This window comes from Callorhinus ursinus, unplaced genomic scaffold, assembly GCF_003265705.2.
Source record: "Callorhinus ursinus isolate GAN/ISIS: 27379988/994484 unplaced genomic scaffold, GSC_fseal_2.0 scaffold1, whole genome shotgun sequence".
NCBI lineage: Eukaryota > Metazoa > Chordata > Mammalia > Carnivora > Otariidae > Callorhinus > Callorhinus ursinus.
Genome location: NW_027397063.1, coordinates 141,142,905 through 141,154,710, shown reverse-complemented (window position 1 = coordinate 141,154,710; position 11,806 = coordinate 141,142,905).

The window sequence follows — 11,806 nt, the reverse complement described above, 5'->3', positions numbered from 1 at the left end:
AGCCTGATTAGTACCAGTCTGTTTTATCACACTGTTTGCCATTAGCTTATGCCAGTCCTTCTCTTCTCGGGGATAAAGAGCCAAAATGTCACTGTGACCAAAAAATCTGTTACTTTCTCTCATTGGAGAGGTGATGGTGGGGCCTCCTGGTGTGGTGTTTCTCCTAGAGCCTGGGGGGGGGCTCTGTGGGAGAAGTCCTGGGTGCTTGGCGTGCATCTCTAGAGGTGAGCCCCCATCTCCTTTCCCCCACATTTGGCTCCGTGTCCTGTTCTGGCCTGAATTTTCTTCAGCCTTGGACTTATTTCCCATGCTCTTCTCACTCCTGCCCCTCCACTTAGATGGTGGAGAATCTTGATTTTTAGATAATAAATTGAAGTGCCTTAGGTTTTTAGTATGAAAAGTGCTACCTGGTCATTGTGAGAAATAGAGATCCATGCTTATAATAAAAAATGCGGTCTCCCGGTCTTCATTTTCAAGTGGAGGAGTTGTGTTGGTCTACAGGAGTGATGCTTGACTTGTCTGAACACTTAAGAGTCCCGAGAACAAACTGAAATGTAAATACTCAGTACAGCTTAGAATTTTCCCCAGGATCAAATCACTTCAGCCTCCCCTGGTAGGATTGCTGATTATTTGGATTCAGATGCAGGAGATCCCCAGGCCACTCCCCAGCATGGGTCTGTCCCCTGATTGAATAAGCTCCTCTATACCCACCTGAGCCAGTTAGCCTCCAGTTGGTCCTTCCTTGGAGCCAGCCAAATTCTCAGGCCAAATTCTCTGCCTTCTGTCCAGTGATGCTCAGGGAGTATCTTGGCCAAGGGGAAGGCTGTAGCCATCTTCATGGGCTCTGCTGCCAGAAGCCCTATCTGTGGGTGAGGGTTAGTCTCTGATCTCCGCACCCCCAGTGACATCTTTATTTGAGACTCCAGGCTCTTGGTCTCTGGATTGAGAACATTTGACCAATGTCGTGTGTGGCAAAGGTAGGACAGGTGTCCCGGCCTGTTACTGCCGGCTAGCATTGCTGCCTTGCACCTTGACCTTCAAACAGCTGAAAACCTCTGCCCCTCTGTCAGGCCTCTGAAGCACCCAGAGGAGAGACATAGTGTGATCTTGAAGGAGCACCCCCTGCAGGGCGGGGCTCAGCCTGGAACAGCCCCACTCCCGGAAAGACCCTGCCTCATCCCTGTGAACACGTCATTGTCACTCAGATCAGCAGCCCATCGCTGAAGCTATCCCTGCCCAGTCCTTCACAGCTGCACCTGTGTGCCCTTATGTCTTCTGGGCACACTGCATCGTCCTCCTTCATTCTTCTGGAACTGGTCAGGAGGGTTGCTCACAGCTGCCGTGGCACTCTTGCTCCTGCCTGCCTCCATGCCCCACCTCATTCCGCCTGCCTTTCTAGATGTTGTTCATGGAGATTATCCATCAGGGGATCCAGGGCTACCTTTCCAGGCCAGCCTCTCCTCCAGGGACTGACCCTTAGGTCATTAGAGTGGGCCAGGTACATGAACCGAACTTCAGTGTGGACCCTGTGCAGTTCGGGGTGTGCAGTGGGGATGTGGTGGATGGACTTCCCTTTTAGTGTTCCTGGATATGCCATTATGGCCTAGGGGCTGGTCTGTCCCTGAGTGCAGAGTACCTCTAGGGGTCACTGTGGTCTAATGCCACACTGCAAGACTCAAGAGTCTGCTGGGACACTGTCCAATGCAGAATCTCCAGCTGTGTAAGCCGCAGAGGGTGCAGTCGGCTTCGGACCCCAGGCTCCAAGCTCTCAGGCCAGATGGAACAGCAGAGGCTGTCTTGTCCAGTGGGCCTCATGTTTGGCTCATCATTAAGCCTAGCTGGCTTAATTTTCCCCAACTTTATTTTGAAAAATGTCCTTACAGACAAGTTGAAGGGAGAATTAAGAATATCCTCTCCCCGCAATATTTTGTCCCATTTGTTTTCTCTTTTTCTTGAACCACCATTTAAAGGTAATTCGTTGGTTTAAAAAAAAAAAAGTTGTGGACATGACACTTTATTCTTTAATACTTTAGTCTGTATCACCTAAGAATAAAGGCATTCCCCTATATTTCCAGAATACTGTTATCACATCTAAGAAAATTATCAAGAATTCAGTATCATCTAATGAACAATGTCTCAAGGTTTGCCTAGACTTTCCCCCAAAATCTTACACTTTTTTTGAATACCCAAGTCTCAGCCAAGGTTTGTGCCTTGTATCTTGTCATGTCTGGTCTCTGTTAATCTAGAACAGTCTGCCTGGTAGGTTTCAAAAATACAGAGGTTCTCCAACCCCACCCTTGAAGATTTTGACTCAGTAGGTCAGATGCGAGGCTGAAATACATACTTTTTAAACAAGCAACACTGCTGATTCTGATGAGCCTCCAGGGTTTGGAGCTGGACGAAGCCCCACGTTGCTGCCACTCTCCACCAACACATATGTTCCCTAGATAGGAGTCCCCTGGAAAGGTGGGCTTTGAGCTTTCCTCTTGTATTGAGCTTCATAACACTAAGCCGCAACTTTCCCTGCAACTCACTCGTCATGACAGGCCTTAATGGCCATCCCAGGCTACACAGAGCTGGCTGGCATCTGCTTTCACCTGATAGTCCTTTAGAGATATAAAGCCCATGAAGACATCAGGGCATCTCACTTAATGCTCAGGCATTCATGGATTTCAGACCTGCCACCATCATGACGTTATGTGGCCTTGATGGTGTGGCAGCCACGTCTGGGCAAAGCCTCAGATGCAGTGATAGCAGTGCCAAATTGAATGCTCCCTTACTGGGGACACTCCACTATCTCACTGTACTGTTGGTCCGTGTGGAACTGGGTCTGACTGACTGCTCCAGGTCATTTTCACGTGGTCTACTATCAGGTCTCTTTCCCATCATGCACTCACAGTCAATATTTGGAACACAAATGTGGGGTTATGTGTATGCCCTACTGTTAAGATTTCATTTTATTATAGTTTCTACCCATCTTACGTGAGTTCACATTCTTGATGATCCTGATTTGGCCATCTGACATGTTAGCTCTGCCCCCCGGCTTCGAGATTGCAAGATAAGATAAACAAGGCTTCATTCAACATGTCTATTAAAAACATTGAATGAGACAGAGCCATGAAAGAGCCCTTTGGTAAAAAATTCATTTTATATGGCAACCTGCTTCACACACTCACCCAAGATTCATGTGATAATAATGTGCTCTGATATTTTCTAAGTTCAATTCTTTTCTAGTTCTTTTTAAAAAAGGAAACAACACTGAATTGATTGCACAATGCAAAAGTAAGTCTGTCACAATTTGCTTGAGAGTCAACTCTGGGATAGTAAGAGTGCCTACTGTACCTCTGGGTGTGCACAGCATGGCTGGGCCAGCACTTTGGACACCCTCCCTATGTACGGAGGCGCGCTTGGGTCCCCATCCCATCTTCCTACCAACTGGGCAGCCTCCTGCAACTGACCTCATTCGTCCTTCTAAATCAGGTTCCTCATCTGGGAACAGGTTGAGGATGACTGGCAGGATCCTTTGAGGATTGAATAAGCTAACAAGTACCTGAGCAAGCCCTCAATAAATGGTAGCCAGTTACTATGAATTCCTGTTATCAGCGACTACCAAAGACAATGTTTGTGTCGCCCCAAAACTCATACCTTGAAATCTAACCCCCTCCCAAAGGTATTAGGAGGTGGAGCCTTTGGTAGGGGGATAGCTCTGCCCTGATGAATGGGATTAGTGCCCTTATAAAAGAGACCCCAGAGAGCTCCTTTGCCCCTCTGTCATTTGAGGACACTGCAGAATGGCCCAACCAGAAAGTGGCTCTCATCAGACACTGAATCTGCCAGCACCTTGATCTTGGACTCCCCAGCTTCTAGAACTGTGAGAAATTTCTTTTGTTTATAAGCCCCCCAGTCTGTGGTATTTTTTTTTTTTTTTAAGATTTTATTTACTTATTTGACAGAGGGAGACACAGCGAGAGAGGGAACACAAGCAGGGGGAGTGGGAGAGGGAGACGCAGGCTCCCCACTGAACAGGGAGCCCGATGCGGTCCTCGATTCCAGGACCCTGGGATCATGACCTGAGCCAAGGGCAGATGCTTAACCATTGAGCCACCCAGGCGCCCCCAGTCTGTGGTATTTTGTTACAGCAGCCTGAACTGACCAAGACAGTGAATGATGAAGGTCATTGTGTCCTGAGAGGGTGAAGGACAGAGCCTGATATTAATGGGCCAGGTGGAAGCAATTCTGTCTCTCTTATTCAGTCCACCATTTGCATAGCTGCTCTTCATCCCATTTCACAAGTGAGGAAACAAGCTCCAGGAATGTATGACTTAGGAAGGTTTTCTGGCTCTCAATCTAACGTTTGCCCTCCACCCCCCCCCCACCCCCAACAAGGCTGTTGGAGTTATTTTAATTTGCTTTGTAATTCAGTAGTTCATGCTTAGCCTTCTAGGTCCATGCTAACTTCCTAGAAGCAGACAATGGAGTTGACTCCTTTCTGGGGCCTCCAGAGGGTTCTGGAAATAGTACATGCTCAAAAAATGTTTTGGAGTTTAGGGCGCCGGGGTGGCTCAGTCGTTAAGCATCTGCCTTTGGCTCAGGTCATGATCTCAGGGTCCTGGGATCGAGTCCCACATCGGGCTCCCTGCTCAGTGGGGAGTCTGCTTCTCCCTCTCCCTCTGTTCCTCCCCCTGCTTGTGCTCTCTCTCTCTAATAAATAAATAAAAAATCTTTAAAAAAATATTTTGGAGTTAGCAACAAGTCAGAAAAGTTGAGATGATCCTGCTCGAGTCCCAATGTGCACATTGTCTCTGGGAGGGCCCCGGGAAAGGTAGGCACTAGGGCACGGCTGGTGGCTGAATCGGTCCCCCAGCAGGGACCAGTGAGGCCAGATGAGGACAGTGAGGACAGCGGTGGGGAAGGTGGCTCCGAGGAGGCAGGAAGGCACAGGCACTGGTCTCCCGCCAAGGCCCAGGTTCTGTGCTTGGGGGCCGGCTGCTGTGAGTGGGGCAGAGCGGGGGCCTGTGTCTCGGAAAACAGCTCCTTGTTGGGCCCTGCTTCCAGCAGGCTGGGGTTCCCAGGGCGCTTCCCCCACGGCACCCTTACTCAGGCTCCGCGGGGCCTGGTATCTGGTCTGAGGCAGCCCACCCTGCTGGGAAGATGGGAGCAAGGAGGTGGCAGTCAGAGTAGGAGTGGGGGTTTCTGTGCTGGGTCCCGGGGAAGCAGAGCTAAAATTAGGTCTTCCAGCTGTGTGCAGGTGTGGAATACCGTGCTTTCCCCTCCCCCGAACCAGGATGTTGGAATCACCTCCAGTCCCTCCCTCCCTCCCTCAGCTTCGGCTCCTCCAGAGGCAGGAGTTGAACTGTCCTGCCTCTGGTCATGCCAGGGGCCTTCCCACCCAAATGATTTCTAAGGCCACGAGTGAGAGGACAGTGGCAGGCAGTGGCTTTGACTTCCCTGAGCTCCCCCCAGCTCGTCTGAGGCCTCGGCACAGCTGGGGCCCGAGGCCACCCGGCAGAACAGAAGTTTTCCTCTCCTACCACCACCCATGCAGGGCCCCTGACTTCTCCCACTGGCCTTTCAGCGCCTTATGTGCTCCGTGCCCCCTCACCTCTCTGCCCCGGTGTGCCCACCATTTCAGAGGGAGCCTTTAATCCCTCGCCATCCATTGCCATTCCGACGCAGGCGGTGGGGCCTAGACCAATCTGATGCTCCCTCCCTACGTGAGGCTTAAGAAGCACGGTGCTCCTCAGCATGAATGTGCCTCTCACCGCCCCCTTCACTATGGCTCTGGGCCCCTGCCTCATGGGTCCCCAGGCTAAGGCCCAGACCCTTCTGTGCTCTGGTCTAGGCTCAGAGCCTAGCTCTGGCTCCTTGCATGTACTTGCAATATGATTTTCGGCGAGTGGCATCTCCTGAGTCCTGGTTTCCCTATTGGCGAAGTGAGGGATGGGCCGGACAGTCTCCCGGGTCCCTTCCTGTTTGGTGTTTCTTCACTGTCCAGGGCGGAGTACTCCTTCAAGAAAGGCAGCCTGCAGGGGCGGCTTGCTGGAGGCATGCTGAGGGAGGCTGGAGGCTGCAGTGGATAAGTGGGCTGAGGGGCCTCTGAGGAGGTGTGAATGAGGGGGTTAGAGCAGGCCGGTGTGGACAGCCCTGTCCCAGCCCTATCTCCCGTCCCCGACACCCTCTCCACACCCCAGCCCTGATAAGCAGGTGTGAGCCTCGGCTGCCTTGTGACAGGCCCTTCAGCAGGGAGGGGATGGCGGGGGTCCACTCCGCTCCTGAGTTCAGACGTCAGCGTCTTCCTCCCCCACCACCATTTGCCTGCCAGACTGCCACCCTCCTGACTCTCAGCCCAGCTCAGGCTTTGTGACTCTATGCCTGCCCGTGAGGCCTCAGCCTCCTCAGGGCGGTAGGGGACAGACCATCCTCAGTCCTTTCTGGCAAAGTGCTGAGGAGGATGGCCACCTCCAGCCAAGCCTGCTCCTGCAGTGGCTGTGGTGCTGGGGTCTGGCAACCCCTGCTTCTCGCGGGGTGCACCTCAGGGCTGGTCCCTCTCTGTCCTCTTCTCATCCCATCTCCTCCAGTCCCTGTGTCCATCAGTTTTCAGTTGTCTTCCCTCAAACTTGGCTTTGGGTTCACTGCTCCATCTGGGCCACTGTTCTCTCCTCCAAGGCCCCAGCTGGGGTCCAGAAGGCCAAGGCCAGAAACCCCTAATTTCTGCATTTGCAGGCATCGGGGCTGGGGGAAGAGATGCAGGGCTTGGGGCTCTAGGAAAGGGGAAGAGGGGGCGCCTGGGTGGCTCAGTCGTTAAGCGTCTGCCTTCTGCTCAGGTCATGATCCCAGGATGCTGGGATCGAGCCCCACCTCGGGCTCCCTGCTCAGCGGGGAGCCTGCTTCTCCCTCTGCCCCTCCCCCTCCTTGTGCTCTGTCTCTCTCTGACAAATAAATAAATAAAATCTGTTAATAAAAGGGGGAGAAGAGAAGGCAAATAGGGCTGGGCAGGGGCCACAGGAAACCTCCTGGGAGGAGGGGCTTTGTGCAGGCCCCCAAACCTAAGGCACTAAATGCCCTTCTACTTTCTCAAAGGCGCTCTTCTGAGATCACACCTGAAGATTATCTTGATCCTCAGGCTGCAGAGATTCAGCGCCAGGCAGCCCACCTGTGCGTGCGTGAGTGTGTGTGTGTGTGTGTGTGTGTGCATGCGTGTGTGTGTGTGTGTGTGTGGTGTGCTGGTCCTCTATGTGCGTGCCTGTCCATGGGCAATGGAGCCCACCAACTTAGGGCACAGACTCTGGGGCCGAGTGGGCTGGCCTGGCGTCTGATCCGCACTCTGCCAACTTGCCAGGTAGGGCTAGGCTGCAAAACAGCTTTACCTCATTTGCTCCTCTGTAAAGTGAAAATGACCATACATCTTGTCGGACTCTTAAGTATCGAGTTAAGACACATAAAGCATCTGAACAGTGCCCAGCACAGAGTAAGTAGCATGTAATTGTTGGCCAGTGTTATGATTTATGTACATTTTAGTGTAATTTCAAATTTACAGAAAAGTTGCAAGCAATTCCTTCATATCCTTTATGGAGATTCACCAATTATTCATCTTTTGCCCATTTATTTTATAATTCTCTCTCTGCATTGTGTGTATATAATATATTCTACATTCAATATTGTATATATACTATACATCATGTATACACACATACACATGCACATTTTTTTTTCTGAATCACTTGAGAGTAAGTTGAAGACACCATGCCTTTTTACCCCTAAAGAGTTCCGTGTGTATTGGAAAGGACAAGAATTTTACACAACCACAGTACAGTTATCAAAAGCAGAATTTTTTAAAAAAGATTTTATTTATTTATTTGACAGAGAGAGACACAGCGAGAGAGGGAACACAAGCATGGGGAGTGGGAGAGGGAGAAGCAGGCTTCCCGCCGAGCAGGGAGCCTGATGCAGGGCTCCATCCCAGGACCTGGAATCATGACCTGAGCCGAAGGCAGGCACTTAACGACTGAGCCACCCAAAAGCAGAAAATTTAATACTGATAAAATACTGTTACTAATCCACAGTCCATATTCAAATTTTATCAGTTGTCTCAATCACATCTCCTTTATGTCTCTTTTTTTTCCTCTTCCAGGGTCACCCACTGCATTTAGTTGTCATGTTAATCTGGGTAAATTCCTCAGCCTCTATTTGGGTTTCTTGAACTTGACATTTTTGAAAAGTCCAGGCCAGTTATTCTGTGGAATGATGTTGCTCAAATTCTGTTCTGCTGTTTCCTCCTTGTTAGTTTCAGGTTATGCATTTTTGGCAAGATCACCATGAAGGGTGACACTGTGTCTTCCTCTGAGTATCACATGGGGAGGCTCCCAATGTCCAGTTTCCCAGTCACTAGAGATGCAGTCTTTGGTCACTCAGTTTAAGTGGTGTGCACCAACTTCCCCCTGGGTACAACTGCTGTTTTTCTCTTTGCAATTAAAAAGTGACTGTAACAGATACTTTTACCCAGTGGTCTTCATCCATTGGTGATTTTTGACTCATCATTCCTTCCAAGCTCTACCGATCGGCCCATCCAAACTATCTCCGTGTCTCTTGGCGCCTTGCCAGTCTTTGAGCACTCTCTTCCCTTCTGGTACTACATGCTCCAGGCTCTTCTTGTATTTTCTGTGCTCTAGTAATGAATCAGCCACTTCACCGAGGGGTCCTGTTTCCTTTTAATGGAGAATGGTATTTAGAAACCAAGATTTGGGTGCCGCGTGTGCTCATTGACACTGGTGTACTGCTTCTGGTTAACGGTTTTTATCGTCTCTTCACTTGGATGGGATGGTGGGGGGAGCGCTGAGGAAGCTGCAGGTTAGAGATGGAAGGGGGAAAGGAGCGAGGTCACCCAAAGAGAGTCCTCTCTCCCTGTCTAGCTCTCTGGGTCTTGCCCGCCTTCTCTTTCCTTCTTTCCCTCTTCATCATGACCTCATCTCCCCTTTCCTGGTCAGAATTCCTCTGGAGATTCCAGCTGTGGGAACCTCTGAAATCGTTTCCCCAGCTACGTGTGTGATATCAGAGGCAGACAACTATGTGACCTTTGTGTGTGAACAGCCAAAGGCAAAGATAATTTATGAGAAAGTTTTTGCTTAGAACAGTCTGGTGACAAGGTGATTGGGGAAGACACATTTGGAAGATTTCCACCTGGAAACTTTCCTTTTTCCTGCATGAAAAGCACTTAGACCCAAGTCTGTGCTGAGGTTGGGGTGGGGCACTGCTGGAGATCTGCTCTTTAAATAAGCCTCCTCAAGGTTCTGGGGCCTGCAGGGAAGATTAACGGTCCAGTATAGCCCACTTCCTGTGTCCACAGGTGGCAGGTACAGTTAGAGTTCAAAGGAAAATGCCTGGAGTCCAGTGAAGGCCACTTGACTGGCTTTCTCCGTTATGCAAATGTAGGGTGAGTGGGTAGCCGTGGTCCCCCACTTAGAGTTAGTTAACTGTTTTGGGACTAGATCCAGGTCTTCCCCTCCCTCGGATCCCTGGTATGCAAAGCTGGCCCCTGGCGGAAGTGCATCAATTTACAGAAGGGGCCCAAGCTTCAGGAAGGGAAGAAAAATATCCAGCTGCTCCTTCTTGAGATGGCAAGGGAAAGAGATCTATTGGGGCGGAGTGGGGCACCCACCATAAAGGCCTTGGGCCACTGCCTTCTAAAATGAAATTATCCCGAGGAAAACGGGAGTCTGGGGTGGTGGCTGAGGTTTCCAGCAAGGGCCTGCCTGTGTTTCATGGGGTAGGGCTGACTTCAGCATGCAGCGAAGCTGTTGTCAGGAGTTCTAGAGGTTCCGCCATGCTGAGATTCTGCCTGTGCTCTTGGCTGGGGCCTGGGGTTATTCTAGGACCATCACCTAGAGAGGAGTCAAAGTAGGGGCTCCCATCAGGCTGCCCTTGACTTTGAGGAATGGTGCTGTCTTCTGGTAGCCTGGGCTGAACCCTGCAAGGTGTCCTAGTGTCCTCAACAGCGATCTGGCAGTAGACCCCAAATCCTATTTTGTTTTTTAAGTAATTCAAGCTGAAGGCAAAGTCCCCTCAAGAGGGGATATGTCATGTAAATTCTTAATTGGTTAATAGAAAAAATTCAAAGCAGCCTGGGACCACCTTTGTGCTCTGTGCTCTGGGGCAGTTCATGCACAGGGGGGCTGTTCATACAGGTGCATTCACAGTGACCAGAGAAGCAGGTGTTTTCCTGTCACTGGTGATGCGTGACTGCCTCAAGCAGGTACCGGGAACTTGCTGTCTTTTTGAGCTCATGCTGCTTATGGTAGACAGAAGACAGGATTAGGGAAGATAGGGCCTCGAATTAATTCTTAAATACAGTAAGCCCCCAACGAATCGTCCATCCTACGTGCCAAGTGCTCATTGGGGCAGATGGAGGAGGCCTGAGGGCCAGCCCAGGAGGGGACCCGAGGAAGCGCCCTTTGGCACCTTCCCCACTGTCCTAGCCAGAGGCCAGGGGAGCCTCCTCACCCTCTCTTGGGTGCTCTGTCTTCCAGTTTTGCATCCGAAATAGCTCCCATGTTTCTCACTCTCCACAGTCCCCATCCTGGTTCAAGTCACCATCATCTCTCCTGACAGAGGCCCCCTGACCTGTTTTCCCCATTCATTCTTGTCCCCCACAAACCTTGTCCTCAGGGCAGGAGGCGGAGTCTTACTAACGTACAGCCCATTCAGCAACCATGCCCTTGCCCAAATAGCCCAAAGGACAGACAGTAAACCTCATCAACAGCCCTGTGGGGCCCCAGGCTCACATCCCATCCTTTCCCGGAAGGGACTCCCTCTCCCTCTCTGGGTCCAGCCCCGGGTGCCATCTTCCCTTCTGGAATGGGCCCCCCTCCCTCTACATCAGTACCTTCACATTTGCTCTTCCCTCTGCCTGGAAGCACCCGTCTCAGGAGAACAAAAGTGCTGTGTCTTCAGGAGACCCCTACTCCCCTGTACCCCACCGCCTGGACATTCTTGCTTATTGCCCTTGGTACTCCCCCAGCCCCCAGCCCCCAGTTTTGTGACTAGAAGCCGCCCTTGTTTGTGGATCTTGAGCTTGACCTCTGTCTCGCCAGCCAGACTGCGAGCTGCATGCGGGCAGGGGCCTCGTCTGCTTTTGCCCATTATTAGAACTCCCGAAGCTGTGAGATGCGCAGTGCGTGTTTGGCTGAAGGACGAATGGACAGATGCCGCCGTTTTCCCAGCTGGTGCTCTGTGTCGGCTGACATCATTCAGTGGGAGTGAGTGAGGGACCCCCTTGGCTCTGAGGCCTCCTGCCACTCATTCCTGGCGTGTATCACTGGCATCGGCCCTGCTGGCTGGGCCTTGGCCACTGCTCAGCTGGTGTTTATCCTGCAAACACAGTGGTCTCCACAGGAGAAAGAGGGGGCGGCTTGGCCATGTCCCAGGCAGAGCTGGCACGGGGCTTCATGGCGAGGCAGTCCTTGGGGCTGAGTGGTTTTCAGCTGGGACCTGGGAGCAGAGAAATGAGCGGGGGCCTGACAGGAGGCGTGTGGGGAGGGAAGCTCTGAGGTGGGGACTCAGCCCGGGGGAGGAGGGCATGAGTGGGCCAGGGCAGTCTTGGTGGGGGCTGGTGGCTGGGGGAGGCTGGGTGGGGCTGCCCACAACTGAGGTGACAGTGAGCGTGGAGAGCTTGCCTAGTGGAAGCAAAGGACTGGGGTTGGTGTGGGGGGTGCGTGGGGGGGGGTGGCAGAGCTTCGGGCACCCCTGCCTCTTAGTGCCTTCTGTCCTCCCTGCTCGGGCCTCCAGAAGGGCCGGGCCTGCAGCCCCTGAG